Raw genomic sequence first — 17,235 nt, 5'->3', positions numbered from 1 at the left:
TGATCTAATCACAATACCCCATAATGTCAAAGTGGAATTATGATTTTTGACATTTTTGCAAATTAATTAAAAATGAAAAGCTGAAATGTCTTGAGTCAATAAGTATTCCACCCTTTTGTTATAGCAAGACTAAATATGTTCAGGAGTAATAATGTGCTTAACAAGTCACATAATAAGTTGCCTGGACTCACTCTTTGTGCAATAATAGTGTTTAACATGATTTTTGAACGACTACACACATACAATTATCTGTAAGGTCCCCCAGTTGAGCAGAGAATATCAAGCGCAGATTCAATCACAAAGACCATTGGTAGATGAGTAGAAAACAACAGACATTGAATAATCCCTTTGAGCATGGTGCAGTTATTCATTACACTTTGGATGATGTATCAATACACCCAGTCACTACAAAGAGGTCCTTCCTAACTCAGTTGCCAGAGAGGAAGGAAACCACTCAGGGATATCACCATGAGGCCAATGGTAATTTTAAAACAGTTATAGGGTTTAATAGCTGTTATAGGAGATAACTGCAGATGGATCAACAACATTGTAGTTATGCCACAACACTAACATAAACACCATAGTACCTTCCAAGCTCATCATCAAGCTTGGGGCCCTGGGTCTGAACCCCGCACTGTGCAACTGGATCCTGGACATTCTGACGGGTTGCCTACGGGTGGTGAAGGTAGGCATCAACACCTCCACTACGCTGATCCTCAACACAGGGGCCCCACAAAGGTGCATGCTCAGCTCCCTCCTGCACTCCCTGTTTACCCACACACGCCTCCAACTCAATCATCAAGTTTGCAGAAGACACAACAGTGGTAGGCCTGATTACCAACAACGGACAGCGTACAGGTGAGGGCCCTGGCATAGTTGTGCCAGGAAAATAACCTCTCCTTCAACGTGAACAAACCGAAGGAGCTGATTGTGGACTTCATGAGACGGCAGAGGGAGCACGCCCACATCTAAGTTCCTTGGAGTACACATCACTGACAATCTGAAATGGTCCATCCACACAGACAGTATGGTGAAGAAGGAGCAACAGCTCCTCTTCAAACTCAGGAGGCTGAAGAAATTCGGCCTGGCCCCTAAGACCTTCACAAACTTTTACAGGCCTGTCGGGCTGTATCACCGTCTGATACGGCAACTGCTGTTGAGAGTGAAAAACCCAGCATCATTGCAGTTCTGCCTAAAAAAATTAATTGACTTTGTCTCGCCAAAACGTTTGACCTGATGCATGTTTTGGCACGTAAGTTTCCCTCGGGCCAGTGGCGTGTATTCATGGATGCCAAATGAAGTTGCCAGGCTTCATGGATGCCAAAGGAAGTTGCTAGGCTACCCCAAAACATTACCAAAAAAATTATATATATATTTAAATACATACAGTATATCACAAAAGTGAGTACACCCCTCACATTTTTGTAAATATTTGAGTATATATTTTCATGTATGAGTGCTGTCAGCATTGCTGCAGAGTTTGAAGGGTGGGGGTCAGCCTGTCAGTGCTCAGACCATACGCCGTACACTGCATCAAATTGGTCTGAATTGGTTGTCGTCCCAGAAGGAAGCCTCTTCTAAAGATGATGCACAAGAAAGCCCGCAAACAGTTTGCTGAAGACAAGCAGACTAAGGACATGGATTACTGGAACCATGTACTGTGGTCTGATGAGACCAAGATGAGTGCTGCCGGCACTGGGGAGCTACAGTTAATTGAGGGAACCATGAATGCCAATATGTACTGTGACATACTGAAGGAGAGCATGATCCCCCTCCCTTCGGAGACTGGGCCGCAAGGCAGTATACCAACATGATAACGACCCCAAACACACCTCCAAGACGACCACTGCCTTGCTAAAGAAGCTGAGGGTAAAGGTGATGGACTGGCCAAACATGTCTCCAGACCTAAACCCCATTGAGCATCTGTGGGGCATCCTCAAACGGAAGGTGGAGGAGTGCAAGGTCTCTAACATCCACCAGCTCCGTGATGTTGTCATGGAGGATTGGAAGTGGACTCCAGTGGCAACCTGTGAAGCTCTGGTGAACTCCATGCCCAAGAGGGTTAATGCAGTGCTGGAAAATGATGGTGGCCACACAAAATATTGACACTTTGGGCCCAATTTGGACATTTTCACTTAGGGGTGTACTCACTTTTGTTGCCAGCGGTTTAGACATTAATGGCTGTGTGTTGAGTTATTTTGAAGGGACAGCAAATTTACACTGTTATACAAGCTGTACACTCACTACTTTACATTGTAGCAAAGTGTAATTTCTTCAGTGTTGTCACATGATTAGATATACTCAAATATTTACAAAAATGTGAGGGGTGTACTCACTTTTGTGATATACTGTATATAACATTTTTTTGTTGTTGCCTATTTGTGTTTCATAATTTTCCTTCAATTCACAAGAGGCTGAATGTATGTAACAGGAGAAAGCATCTGATCAAGCAAAACAGTGCCCCACTGTCTCTCTGTGTATTGGCCATCTACCTGATGCTGTCTGGTCCAAACGAGTATGACATTGTTGGCGCCCGTAGCATTGAAGGCAAGGGAAGCCAGCGAGCTTTTGGCCTACCTTTACATAAAAAATCTTACAAATGTGCCAGTTTTGAGCTAAACTGAGCAGCTCAACTGTGAATGGTCCTGACGCACCAAAACAAGGTGTCAAGGGCAGACAGAAAAACTGGAATTGTTGCATCTCATTATGTTGTTGTCCTCAAGTGGCTTGGCTTCCCCAGTGATTTTACCCACACACCGCTACTGCCTTGGGCTGATTTACATGTGTAAAGTCTGCAGCCTGCTCATCATCATTAGGATAATGTAGGTCATTTATAGGTATGCAAATCAGTTAACACTCCATTTACTGATCACATTGTCTCCATTGTTTTGCTTTAGCAGTTAGCTTCTCACCTAATCACCCACAAATAGTCGGATTTTGGCACCTCCAATTTAAGGGCAAGCCAAGAGTCTGGTGTGGAATGGCATTTTTAATTCACATGGGAAGCAAACAGAGAGTAAGTTAAAATAATCAATGTATTCCTTTATAATTAAGATATATCCCTGCATTAGTCAGTCAGCAGAGTTAAAGTGTCAGTACAAAGTCCAGAATGGACCTTGGTTTTATGAACATAATCTATAGTTTTTCCTGCATAGCGCTGTACAGTATTTTTTTTCTCAAATCAAATCCAATTTTATTTGTCACATACACATGGTTAGCAGATGTTAATGCGAGTGTAACGAAATGCTTGTGCTACTAGTTCCGTGTTTGTACCATATAGTGTTTAGGGGGCCCACGCAAACTTTTTGTTCAAACTAATCTGTTTGGTTTGCTCGGGACACTAGTGAGTAGGCTGGACCCTGGTTTTATGGACACACAATCAATTATGTTTGGTGTAAAATGTATGTCCAATAAGATTTTTTTACTGCATTTAAGCTGATTGGCCACTCTTTAAGGGCCGCAAGATGACGCTCCTCGGTGTGTAAACTATGTGGATTTGGAAAATAAAAGTGTTCCTGAGTAGAATGGACATCCTTATTACTGCAACACAATGTACAGGCAATAATGTACAGTCCAATAAATGATAGGAGTGCACAAACAGCATTGTTGACCATTTAAGCTTAAAATAAATACAAATACATTTATAGAAATACTTTAAATTATTATTTGTATAATATCTAATATAAAATATATTGCTAATTGTGCAAATGTATCATAATTTCCGCACTTATTAATTTAACAAATATACAGGACGGGACTCTTATTCTGAAGGATTACGCTGGGCTCAAACACAAACTCCCGTGCGAGTGCATTCATAACCCGGAAGTGCTTAGTTATTCTTGCCTATTTCACATCGTTGATAGCCTGTATATTACATCATAAAGAAGCAACGGTTCCGCATAGAAACATGGTTTCAACTGTTCGGTTTCGACTTCTCTTACAGTTTTGTTTCGGTACTGCAGTTTAACCAGAGCTATTATGTACCCAAAGACAGCACAGTATAAAGCTAGGCAAAATGCTTCTCCAATATAAATCCCGGCAATGTCATGTTGACGCCTAGATGAAACCAGTTTCAGGTTGATATTCACGCTTTCAAACCACTTGAGCCACAGACTCCAAATAAGTGTCATGATGTTGGAAATATTGTGAAATACGTTGCAAAGCTAATAAACATGTGGAAATGTAAGCAGTATTTTGTATTCCTAGTTTAATTAGTTAGTACAAAGTACAAACTTTTTTTAACATTTGAATTTCAATAGCTCTTTGGTCATGTGACCTACTAACTTCAAACAAGGTTCAGAATGTACACTCAGTGGGCACACGCTCAGTGGGCACACCTTTAGTTTGTCAATTTTCATCTCACACGTTTTTACATACATTTTCAAACATTCTAATTTCAAAAGCTCCTTGGTTATGTGACCTGCTGACTTCAAACAAGATTCAGAATGTACATTCATTGGGCCTACATATTGCACACCCTTTAGTTTGTCAATTTTCATCTCACATGATTTTACATGAATTTCTCCAACTTTAATTACCTACGGACCTCAAACAAGGTTCAGAATGTTCAGTGGGCCTACACATTGCACACCCTTTTTTGGTCCATTTCCATCTCACACGATTTTACATGAATATGCCTGCTCTGCCCCCTGAAGGACAGTGACCCCATTGACCTGGTGACCTCTGACTCCTAGCCTCTAGGCCTACAATCCCTGCCCACCTGCCTGCCCTCTCACTGGGCCTGAGAGTGTATAGCTTACTCCCTGGAACTGCAGACCTCCAGTCCTTAATAATCATAATACTGAATATAATGTGTGTAGTTTTAGTCAAGAATTAGAACAAGGACTTCCTGTTCCTTGTTAGAAACGAATGGAGCTAAGACCGGCTGGAATACTGTGTTCCTTACAGGACATTCTGTCCCTACCCAGGGAGTGGAGAGACCTTGGGCTTGTAGTAATTGTTTAACAGGTGGCAGACAATGTGAGAAGGCTTGTGAACTATATTTCCATTGTATTTGAGAAGAGGGGGGATATTTATGACAAAATGTGAGGTATATAAACCAATGTACATGGTATTATGACCAGAGCTCTTGGGAATAAACGCTATTGATTAATTTTGAGACTGATCTTTGTCTATTTTATTGCAAATAAGAACCTTACAAATTCTTAGAAACGGACAAAGTGTTTTGCTTTGTTATAATTGAATTGGTTAACACCACATAGGAATTAAATTCCTCTAACATAGAGACAGTGGGAATCTCGTTCATCCATTCATGCGCGTCACTAATTAGATGACGAGGCATTTGGCAACCTCAAGGGACTCTTACTTATGTCCCGCCGTTTACCCCCGCTTCATAGAATTTCCTCACTTTGACATGAGGGGATCACAGCCACCCGTGGTATCATCAGAGGCTTTTCTGTCTTACAAACTGGACATCAGTTGCCGCTATTCTGAACCTCACTTGAGTCCAGTAGGTCACATGACCAAAAAGCTATTGAAATTAGAATGATTACAAAATTCCTGTGAACTCGTGTGAGATGAAAATGGACAAACTAAAGCGTGAGCAATATTGAAGGGTAGTCATTCGTTGCTCTAGAGGAGATCTGCATGGAGGAATGGGCCAAAAAACCAGCAACAGTGTGTGAAAACCTTGTGAAGACTTACAGAAAACGTTTGACCTCTGTCATTGCCAACAAAGGGTATATAACAAAGTATTGAGATAAACTTTTGTTATTGACCAGAAAGTATACGCACCCCTTGACTTTTTCCACATTTTGTTATATTACAGCCTGAATTTAAAATGGATTAAATTGAGGTTTTGTGTCACTGATCTAAACACAATACACGATAATGTCAAAGTGGAATTATGATTTTTGACATTTTTGCAAATTAATTAAAAATGAAAAGCTGAAATGTCTTGAGTCACTAAGTATTCAACCCTTTTGGTATGGCAAGCCTAAATATGTTCAGGAGTAATAATGTGCTTAACAAGTCACATAATAAGTTGCCTGGACTCACTCTTTGTGCAATAATAGTGTTTAACATGATTTTTGAACGACTACACACATACAATTATCTGTAAGGTCCCCCAGTTGAGCAGAGAATATCAAGCGCAGATTCAATCACAAAGACCATTGGTAGATGAGTAGAAAACAACAGACATTGAATAATCCCTTTGAGCATGGTGCAGTTATTCATTACACTTTGGATGATGTATCAATACACCCAGTCACTACAAAGAGGCCCTTCCTAACTCAGTTGCAAGAGGGGAGGGAAACCACTCAGGGATATCACCATGAGGCCAATGTTAATTTTAAAACAGTTATAGGGTTTAATAGCTGTTATAGGAGATAACTGCGGATGGATCAACAACATTGTAGTTACTCCACAACACTAACATAAACACCATAGTACCCTCCAAGCTCATCATCAAGCTTGGGGCCCTGTGTCTGAACCCCGCCCTGTGCAACTGGATCCTGGACTTTCTGACGGGTTGCCTACAGGTGCTGAAGGTAGGCATCAACACCTCCACTACGCTGATCCTCAACACAGGGGCCCCACAAGGGTGCATGCTCAGCTCCCTCCTGCACTCCCTGTTTACCCACGCACGCCTCCAACTCAATCATCAAGTTTGCAGAAGACTCAACAGTGGTAGGCCTGATTACCAACAACGACGAGACAGCGTACAGGTGAGGGCCCTGGCATAGTTGTGCCAGGAAAATAACCTCTCCTTCAACGTGAACAAACCGAAGGAGCTGATTGTGGACTTCATGAGATGGCAGAGGGAGCACGCCCACATCTAAGTTCCTTGGAGTACACATCACTGACAGTCTGAAATGGTCCATCCACACAGACAGTATGGTGAAGAAGGAGCAACAGCTCCTCTTCAAACTCAGGAGGCTGAAGAAATTCGGCCTGGCCCCTAAGACCTTCACAAACTTTTGCAGGCCTGTCGGGCTGAATCACCATCTGATAGGCAACTGCTGTTGAGAGTGAAAAACCCAGCATCATTGCAGTTCTGCCTAAAAAAATTAATTGACTTTGTCTCGCCAAAACGTTTGACCTGATGCATGTTTTGGCACGTAAGTTTGGCCTCGGGCCAGTGGCGTGTATTCATGGATGCCAAATGAAGTTGCCAGGCTTCATGGATGCCAAAGGAAGTTGCTAGGCTACCCCAAAACATTTACCAAAAAATAATATATATATATTTAAATACATACAGTATATCACAAAAGTGAGTACACCCCTCACATTTTTGTAAATATTTGAGTATATATTTTCATGTATGAGTGCTGTCAGCATTGCTGCAGAGTTTGAAGGGGTGGGGGGTCAGCCTGTCAGTGCTCAGACCATACGCCGTACACTGCATCAAATTGGTCTGAATTGGTTGTCGTCCCAGAAGGAAGCCTCTTCTAAAGATGATGCACAAGAAAGCCCGCAAACAGTTTGCTGAAGACAAGCAGACTAAGAACATGGATTACTGGAACCATGTACTGTGGTCTGATGAGACCAAGATAAACTTATTTGGTTCAGATGGTGTCAAGCGTGTGTGGCGGCAACCAGGTGAGGAGTATGTGTGTGTTGCCTACAGTCAAGCATGGTGGTGGGAGTGTCATGGTCTGGATGAGTGCTGCCGGCACTGGGGAGCTACAGTTAATTGAGGGAACCATGAATGCCAACATGTACTGTGACATACTGAAGCAGAGCATGATCCCCCTCCCTTCGGAGACTGGGCCGCAGGGCAGTATTCCAACATAATAACAACCCCAAACACACCTCCAAGACGACCACTGTCTTGCTAAAGAAGCTGAGGGTAAAGGTGATGGACTGGCCAAACATGTCTCCAGACCTAAACCCCATTGAGTATCTGTGGGGCATCCTCAAACGGAAGGTGGAGGAGTGCAAAGTCTCTAACATCCACCAGCTCCGTGATGTTGTCATGGAGGAATGGAAGTGGACTCCAGTGGCAACCTGTGAAGCTCTGGTGAACTCCATGCCCAAGAGGGTTAATGCAGTGCTGGAAAATGATGGTGGCCACACAAAATATTGACACTTTGGGCACTTAGGGGTGTACTCACTTTTGTTGCCAGCGGTTTAGACATCAATGGCTGCGTGTTGAGTTATTTTGAGGGGACAGCAAATTTACACTGTTATACAAGCTGTACACTCACTACTTTACATTGTAGCAAAGTGTCATTTCTTCAGTGTTGTCACATGATTAGATATACTCAAATATTTACAAAAATGTGAGGGGTGTACTCACTTTTGTGATATACTGTATATAACATTTTTTTTTGTTGCCTATTTGTGTTTCATAATGTTCCTTCAATTCACAAGAGGCTGAATGTATGTAACTGGAGAAAGCATCCGAGCAAGCAAAAAACAGTGCCCCACTGTCTCTCTGTGTGTTGGCCATCTACCTGATGCTGTCTGGTCCAAACGAGTATGACATTGTTGGCGCCCGTAGCATTGAAGGCAAGGGAAGCCAGCGAGCATTTGGCCTACCTTTACAAAAAAAATCTTACAAATGTGCCAGTTTTGAGCTAAACTGAGCGAGCTCAACTGTGAATGGTCCTGACGCACCCAAACAAGGTGTCAAGGGGAGCCAGAAAAACTGGAATTGTTGCATCTCATTATGTTGTTGTCCTCAAGTGGCTTGGCTTCCCCAGTGATTTTACCCACACACTGCTACTGCCTTGGGCTGATTTACATGTGTAAAGTCTGCAGCCTGCTCATTATCATTAGGATAATGTAGGTCATTTATAGGTTTGCAAATCAGTTCACACTCCATTTACTGATCACATTGTCTCCATTGTTTCGCTTTAGCAGTTAGCTTCTCACCTAATCACCCACAAATAGTCGGATTTTGGCACCTCCATTTTAAGGGCAAGCCAAGAGTCTGGTGTGGAATGGCATTTTTAATTCACACTGGAAGCAAACAGAGAGTAAGTTAAAATAATTAATATATTCCTTTATAATTAAGATATATCCCTGCATTTACATTTTTTTTATTTTACCTTTATTTTACTAGGCAAGTCAATTTTCAATAACTGCCTTGGAACAGTGGGTTAACTGCCTGTTCAGGGGCAGAATGACAAATTTGTACCTTGTCAGCTCAGAGATTTGAACTTGCAACCTTTCAGTTACTTGTCCAATGCTCTAACCACTAGGCTACCCTGCCGCATTAGTCAGTCAGCAGAGTTAAAGTGTCAGTACAAAGTCCAGAATGGACCTTGGTTTTATGAACATAATCTATAGTTTTTCCTGCCCAGCGCAGTACAGTAGTTGTACCATATAGTGTTTTGGGGGCCCACGCAAACTTTTTGTTCAAACTAATCTGTTTGGTTTGCTCGGGACTCTAGTGAGTAGGCTGGACCCTGGTTTTATGGACACACAATCAATTATTTTCGGTGTGAAATGTATGTCCAATAAGATTTTTTTTACTGCATTTAAGCTGATTTGTCACTCTTTAAGGGCCGCAAGATGACGCTCCTCGGTGTCTAAACTATGTGGATTTGGAAAAAAAAGTGTTCCTGAGTAGAATGGACATCCCTATTACTGCAACACAATGTACAGGCAATAATGTACAGTCCAATAAATGATAGGAGTGCACAAACACTGAAACAAAGAACATTCCTTTGATGAATCTTGAGAGCACAGACCTGAATCTTCTCCCTTGATTTACAACAGGGCTTGAGTTGTTAACCCCCCTAGTTCTTTCCTTCCCCCCTCTAAGGGGAAAGGGGGTCTGATTGAAGTTATTCATTGCAAACCTGATCTGACCTGTTTGGATTCTCGTGTACAGTCACACACGTTGGCCTGGTAGGTTTATGACAGTCATAAATACCTCTTCCCCCCTTTTTCCTCTCTCTATCCTACTGAGGTTACATCTGCAAAACCCTTGGTTAACATAGAGATTCTGGGAACATCAGTAGGTGGGGGGAAATTAACTATATTCTGGTAATCCGAACAATTGAACATATGCGACATCTGAGACATTCTCATCAATGATCAGATGACATAAACTCTACAGTGGAAAGTCTACACATCAGAGTTATCGGATTCACATGGAATTGTTGTTCAATTTAAATGTTTGAATATGAAATTATTTGTGATGGGATGAAATGTGATTTTAGCTTCTAAAATGTGAGATGTGTGTTTTCATAAGATAGAGCTGCTCACTCAGTGGCCCGCCCACGTGAAGAGACAGAGGTTGTAAACTATGAAACACACCCCTTTTCTCCCTATATAAAGCCTTGACGACAATAAAACTTTCTTTTTTATTTTATTTAACCTTTATTTAACCAGTTAGGCAAGTTGAGAACAAGTTCTCATTAACAATTGCGACCTGGCCAAGATAAAGCAAAGAAGTTTGACACATACAATGACACAGAGTTACACATGGAGTAAAACAAACATACAGTCAATAATACAGTAGAAACAAGTCTATATACGATGTGAGCAAATAAGGTTAGATAAGGGAGGTAAAGGCAAAAAAAGGCCATTGTGGCAAAGTAAATACAATATAGCAAGTAAAACACTGGAATGGTAGATTTGCAGTGGAAGAATGTGCAAAGTAGAAATAAAAATAACGGGGTGCAAAAGGAGCTAAATAAAATAAAATAAATACAGTAGGGAAATAGGTAGTTGTTTGGGCTAAATTATAGGTGGGCTATGTACAGGTGCAGTAATCTGTGAGCTGCTCTGACAGCTGGTGCTTAAAGCTAGTGAGGGAGATAAGTGTTTCCAGTTTCAGAGATGTTTGTAGTTTGTTCCAGTCATTGGCAGCAGAGAACTGGAAGGAGAGGCGGCCAAAGACATAATTGGTTTTGGGGGTGACCAGAGAGATATACCTGCTGGAGCGCGTGCTACAGGTGGGTGATGCTATGGTGATCAGCAAGCTGTTCTGTTCCGAGGACGTGAGGATAACGGTCCTATGTCAGAATGGTTCATATAATAACTACAGAACGAAGCCAACATCAGCGTGAGCTTTGGTTGCAAATGGTATGAACTTTGAACTCTTATTCACTACAGAAGTGATACCTCCTAGCCGTTGAGTTAGCAACCACAGCTGCAAATGCAGGTTAGGAAGGAACAGACAGAGTATCCCTTCTACCACACAACAACGTTACTACAAAGTTTCCATTTGACCACCAGAGACATTCTTCAAAGGACAAAGGACTCGGTTTGGCAACACGGCCTTCCATCTACCACCAACCTACTGAAGCGCAGCTCAGAGTAAATATTTATTGCATTTTCCTTTTCCAAATGGGCGGTAATTTAGAATGCATAAGATACTGTATTTACGATAGCCCAGCTTCTTCCTTTGTTACTCAGTCTTCCCGCTCCTTCACTCAACCCAGCCACTTTTATTTTGTGTAAACAAGCTGTCATATCTGTTCCACCAGCTAGGGACGTTTTCCTTTATGACGTCATTTGTAATCAAGTTATGATTAATTGTGTATATGTGTAATTCTGTGTGATTAGTTAGGTATTTAGTAAATAAATAATTAAACCCAATTTTGTATTGCTGATTCAACTTGTTAGCCAGGGTTCTTGCAGATAAAAGAATTTACAACTTTCAGATGAGACTGAATTAGGACGACTATTGATATTGACTGCTATTGATGTAAAATATTACCAGGTCTTTAAGAGTTTATTCGGGAGATTACAGCTCTATAAATATTATTTTGTGGTGCCTGACTCTCTAGTTAATTACATTTACATGATTAGCTCAATCAGGTGATATTAATTACGGAGAAATTATTTTATAGAATAGCATGTCATATCAATTAATCCGACATAACCAAAGACACGACAGCGGGTAAGGCCTGTTTTTCGTCAATAACTCGGGTACAGGCAGGACTCAGATATCACTAAATTGAACACACCATTTGCTCATGCTCTCCTGTGCAGTACAGTCATATCTGACTAAGATCATACGATTTTGTCAGAAGTGCTTCAACCTTGTCAAACATAAAAAATTAGAGATTATTTCACAGAAAATAGTAATGTTCCTTGAGTTGTCAGAGTTTAGAGTGATGAAAAGTAGCTAACTACATTCTCATGTCTCTTCATTGAGCAGAGCAGCCCAAGTGGAGCTTTAGCTATGGATACTCACAGACTCATGAGAAGAATGCATGCAGAGCGAGCTAAATGTGCAGTGAGCGAGTGACAGACAGAAAGGAGCGGCTAATGGATTTACTAATGGAGGAAGTCATTTCTGATTTTGGGTTTTGGGCAGGGCCATAAATTTGGCAGAAGCAATCAGGCCTGGGTAGGGTAGGGCCTGAATGTTGTGGACACGGGTAGGGCTCGGCCTTACAATTAACGTCCGTGCAGGGCTCTCCCGACTTGCGCCTACATGTCGACTCCATGAACTTTACAAAAACCATGTGATCAAAGGTCATGCAGTTTTTTATGAAGTCGCCTTCAAGTCTTCAAGTTGCTTCTCACCAACTGCACCACACAGCCATTGCCTAGCTATTTAATGGGAGGCACTGGCCGTGTTCAAGAGGACCAGAACCATAATGTATCATGGGTAAATTGTGACTGACTGACTAATCTACAAATTATAAGGAGTAGTTACAGCGCCTTGCAAAAGTATTCATCCCCCTTCGAGTTTTTCATATTTTGTTGCATTACAACCTGTAATTTAAATAGATTTTTATTTGGATTTCACCCCCTTTGCTATGAAGCCCCTAAATAAGATCTGGTGCAACCAATTACCTTCAGAAGTCACATAATTAGTTCAATAAAGTCCACCTGTGTGCAATCTAAGTGTCACATGATCTGTCACATGAGATCAGTATATATACACCTGTCCTGAAAGGCCCCAGAGTCTGCAACACCACTAAGCAAGGGGCACCACCAAGCAAGCAGCACTATGAAGTCCAAGGAGCTCTCCAAACAGGTCAGGGACAAAGTTGTGGAGAAGTACAGATCAGGGTTGGGTTATAAAAAAATATTGGAAACTTTGAAGATCCCACGGAGCACCATTAAATCCATTAGGAAAAAAATGGAAAGAATATGGCACCACAACAAACCTGCCAAGAGAGGGCCACCCACCAAAAACTCATGGACCAGGCTAGTAGAGAATTAATCAGAGAGGCAACAAAGTGACCAAAGATAACCCTGAAGGAGCTGCAAAGCTCCACATCGGAGATTGGAGTATCTCTCCATTTGACCACTTTAAGCCTTACACTCCACAGAGCTGGGCTTTACGGAAGAGTGGCCAGAAAAAAAGCCATTGCTTAAAGAAAAAAATAAGCAACACGTTTGGTGTTCGCCAAAAGGCAAGTGGGAGACTCAAACATATGGAAGAAGGTGCTCTGGTCAGATGAGACTAAAATTTAGCTTTTTGGCCATCAAGGAAAACGCTATGTCTGACGCAAACCCAACACCTCTCATCACCCCAAGAACACCATCCCCACAGTAAAGCATGGTGGTGTCAGCATCATGATGTTGGAATGTTTTTCATTGGCAGGGACTGGTAAACTGGTCAGAATTGTAGGAATGATGGATGGCGCTAAATACAGGGAAATTATTGAGGGAAACCTGTTTCAGTCTTCCAGAGATTTGAGACTGGGACAATGACCCCAAGACCCTCAGTTATCATGGTTAAATATTCGAAAATAAGTTTGTATTTTCTAGAAATATGCATGGAATAATTGATGAGACAACCCATATTTAAGAATAACTTAGGAAAGTAATCCAAACTAAAGACAATTTTTTAAATTACCTTGCTTAAATCGAGTTATGTTTTCTGACACATCCCCCTTCCAGCAGGACAATGACCCTAAGCATACTGCTAAGGCAACACTTGAGTGGTTTAAGGGGAAACATTAAAATGTCTTGGAATGTCCTAGTCAAATCCCAGACATCAATCCAATTGAGAATCTGTGGTATGACTTAAAGTTTGCTGTAGACCAGCGGAACCCATCCAACTTGAAGGAGCTGGAGCCGTTTTGCCTGAAGAATGGGCAAAATCCCAGTGGCTAGATGTGCCAAGCTTATAGAGACATACCCCAAGAGACTTGCAACTGTAATTTCTGCAAAAGGTGGCTCTATAAAGTATTGACTTTTGTGGGGCTGAATAGTTATGCACACTCAAGTTTTCTGTTTTGTTGTCCTTTTTCCGTGTTTTTTTCACAATAAAAAATATTTTGCATCTTCAAAGTGTTAGGCATGTGTAAATCAAATTATACAACCCCCCAAAAAATATTTTAATTCCAGGTTGTAAGGCAACAAAATATAAACAATTCCAGGGTGGGTGAATACTTTCGCAAGCCACTGTATTTATGATGCAAGATTCTTTGTAGATCAGTCAGTCAGCAGTTCCCTGCACTGTTGGCTGCAATGTTGATCAAGCTCACTAAAACTCACTTGTTATGTCTTTACATCACCTGCCATCAGATTGTTGGGAAATTACTTATCCAATCGAACTCTGAGTTTTTTTCAATGGAAGCCTCTGTAACCTCAGATATGTACAGTGTGATATCCCTCCGAGCATTTTCCTTGGGCAGTTACTCTTCTCAATTTTTACAAATGATTTGCCACTTGTCTTACAAGAAGCTAAAATGACTATATATGTTGATGATTGAACACTATACATCAGCACCTACAGCCAGTGAGCTCACTGAGACTCTTAGCAAGGAGTTACAGTCAATGTCAGAATGGGTAGGTAACAATAAACTGGTCTTAAATACATCTAAGCATTGTATTTGGTTCAAAGCATTCTCTTAGACTTCAACCTAAACCCGAGTTGTGCATAAAGGGTGTGCCCATTGATCAAGTTGAAGGACCTGAACTCCTATGAGTAACATTGGATGGTCAGTTATCATGGTTAAGTCATATTGACAAAGTTGTTGTCAAGATGGGGAGAGGTATGTCTGTTATAAAAAGATGTTCTGTATTTTTGACACAAAGATTAACTGTACTAGTTGTTCAGGCTTTGTTCTTGTCCCATTTTCATTACTGTCCAGTAGTATGACCAGGTGCTGCAAAGCTGCAGCTGGCTCAAAACAAAGCAGCACGCCTTACCCTTAAGTGCACACACAAAATGAACATTAATTAACAACATGCATGATAGTCTTTCATGGTTGAGGGTTGAGGAGAAATAGACTACTTCTCTTCTAGTCTTTTTAAGAAACATTTCTGTGTTGAAAATGCCAAACCACTAATCTATTTGCATACACCTCAAACGGACATACATACCCCACCAGACACGCCACTGTGGATTTGTTCACGGTACCCAAACCAAAAACAGATTTAATGCGTCTGTAAGGTCTTGGGTGTCGTGAGTGTGAAATCAGGCGCAGGAAAGCAGAGTTCAATAAAGTGCTTTTTCTTTTTCTAATGCACACACGGTGAACTACGGTCATCCCACTTACGGGTGCTCAAACCAAATGCCCCAGACACAGGGAAACGAAAACAGTCTAGCACTAAATACATGAACATGTACATCTAATGCAAACACCAGGGTTACAATAATCAATCCCGGACAAAGAACCAGGCGGGCCGGCTGACTAATAAAGCCTCACTAATTATAACCAACTCAAAACAGGTGTACTCAATAAACACATAAGGAGGGGGAGAAAAGAATCAGTGGCAGCGAGTAGGCCGGCAACGACGACCTCCGAGCGCCACCCGAACGGGAAGGGGAGCCACCTTCGGTCGGAGTCGTGACAGCGTCACTCAGTTATGTATAGAGCCATGTCATCGTGAAATGACGTCTGTCCTCAGTCGCAACACTCACTATCGAGTTCCAAACTGCCTCTGGAAGCAATGTCAGCACAAGGACCGTTCGTCTGGAGCTTCATGAAATGGGTTTCCATGGCCGAGTAGCCGCACACAAGCCTAAGATCAAAATGCACAATGCCAAGCGTTGACTGGAGTGGTGTAAAGCTCACTGCCATTGGACTCCGGAGCAGTGGAAACGCGTTCGCTGGAGTGATGAATCACGCTTCACCATCTGGCAGTCTGACTGACGAATCTGGGTTTGGCGGATGCCAGGAGAACGCAACCTACCCGAATGCATAGTCTTTCTGTAAAGTTTGGAGCAGGAGGAATAATGGTCTATGGCTTATTTTCATGGTTCGAGCTAGGCCCCTTTGTTTCAGTGAAAGAAAATCTTAAAGCTACTGCTTACAATTATATTCTATACAATTCTGTGCTTCTAACTTTGTGGCAACAGTTTGGGAAGGCCTTTGCCTGTTTCTGCATGACACTCATTAATGCTCTAGTAGCTGAATGGAAGCAAGTCCCCGCAGCAATGTTCCAACATCTAGTGGAAAACCCTCCCAGAAGAGTGGAGGCTGTTATAGCAGCAAAGGGGGACCAACTCCATATTAATGCCCATGATTTTGGAATGAGATGTGAACTTTATATCTAAGATGCCTTTGAATTGACAGCCTGCACAGGCACAGATTGCCTACTCAATGACGTGATTCAGCACATGAGTTTAGCTCATAGAATTAGGAATTAGAATACTAGAAAGGGCATGAACCTTCTTATGATGTGATAAAGCGCAGCCATTTTGGCCAGGGAGTTGGTCCATGGTTTGTCAGTGCTGTGATAAGATATTGTGTAAAATAATGATTTTGAAGAATTTATCTGCACTGTATGTTTGCTAGCTAACTAGCCAGACAGTTTTAGAGGAATGATTCCATAAATGTTTTAAAATGAACTGCCAATATGTCTACATTCCATTCAAACAATGCAGTCAATCCACAGCCATACACTGACTGAAATCAGTTGATGATAGGACTTAGACAAGTTGTAAATGCAACAAGTTCTGATATTGTGTCATATAATAGCACTCACAGCTTTTCAAGAAAACACAAAATTGAGATCTGATTACATATATATTACATGAAATGTGTATAAAATCTGTATGGTATTTATAATTCTATGACAATATTTGAGGTATTATACAATTTGTGATATATCAAATGCCTTACTTTTATTTTCCTGCAAGTAAAATCAGGATTGCGCCTCTAGTGCCATTCATTCCAATTAGACTGGTTTGGATTTCTCCCTGACCAATCCATTTTCATCACATTCTGGAAGTTTGAGATTTGTTTTACCTTTCCCCTCTAGTAATTGAATAGGATATCTATGGTTTAGCTAGCCAATTTCGCCATGACATCACCTATAAGCCTGATCAGGGATTTGTATTAGACAAGCAGTTCCTACTTATCTTCATTCGGTACTGTTTTAGCTTTAGCCCTATGC

The sequence above is a fragment of the Oncorhynchus masou genome, chromosome 18 (genome assembly GCF_036934945.1).
Source record: "Oncorhynchus masou masou isolate Uvic2021 chromosome 18, UVic_Omas_1.1, whole genome shotgun sequence".
In the NCBI taxonomy this organism is placed as follows: domain Eukaryota; kingdom Metazoa; phylum Chordata; class Actinopteri; order Salmoniformes; family Salmonidae; genus Oncorhynchus; species Oncorhynchus masou.
The sequence above is the reverse complement of the archived record's forward strand: the minus strand, read 5'-3'. Positions refer to the sequence as shown.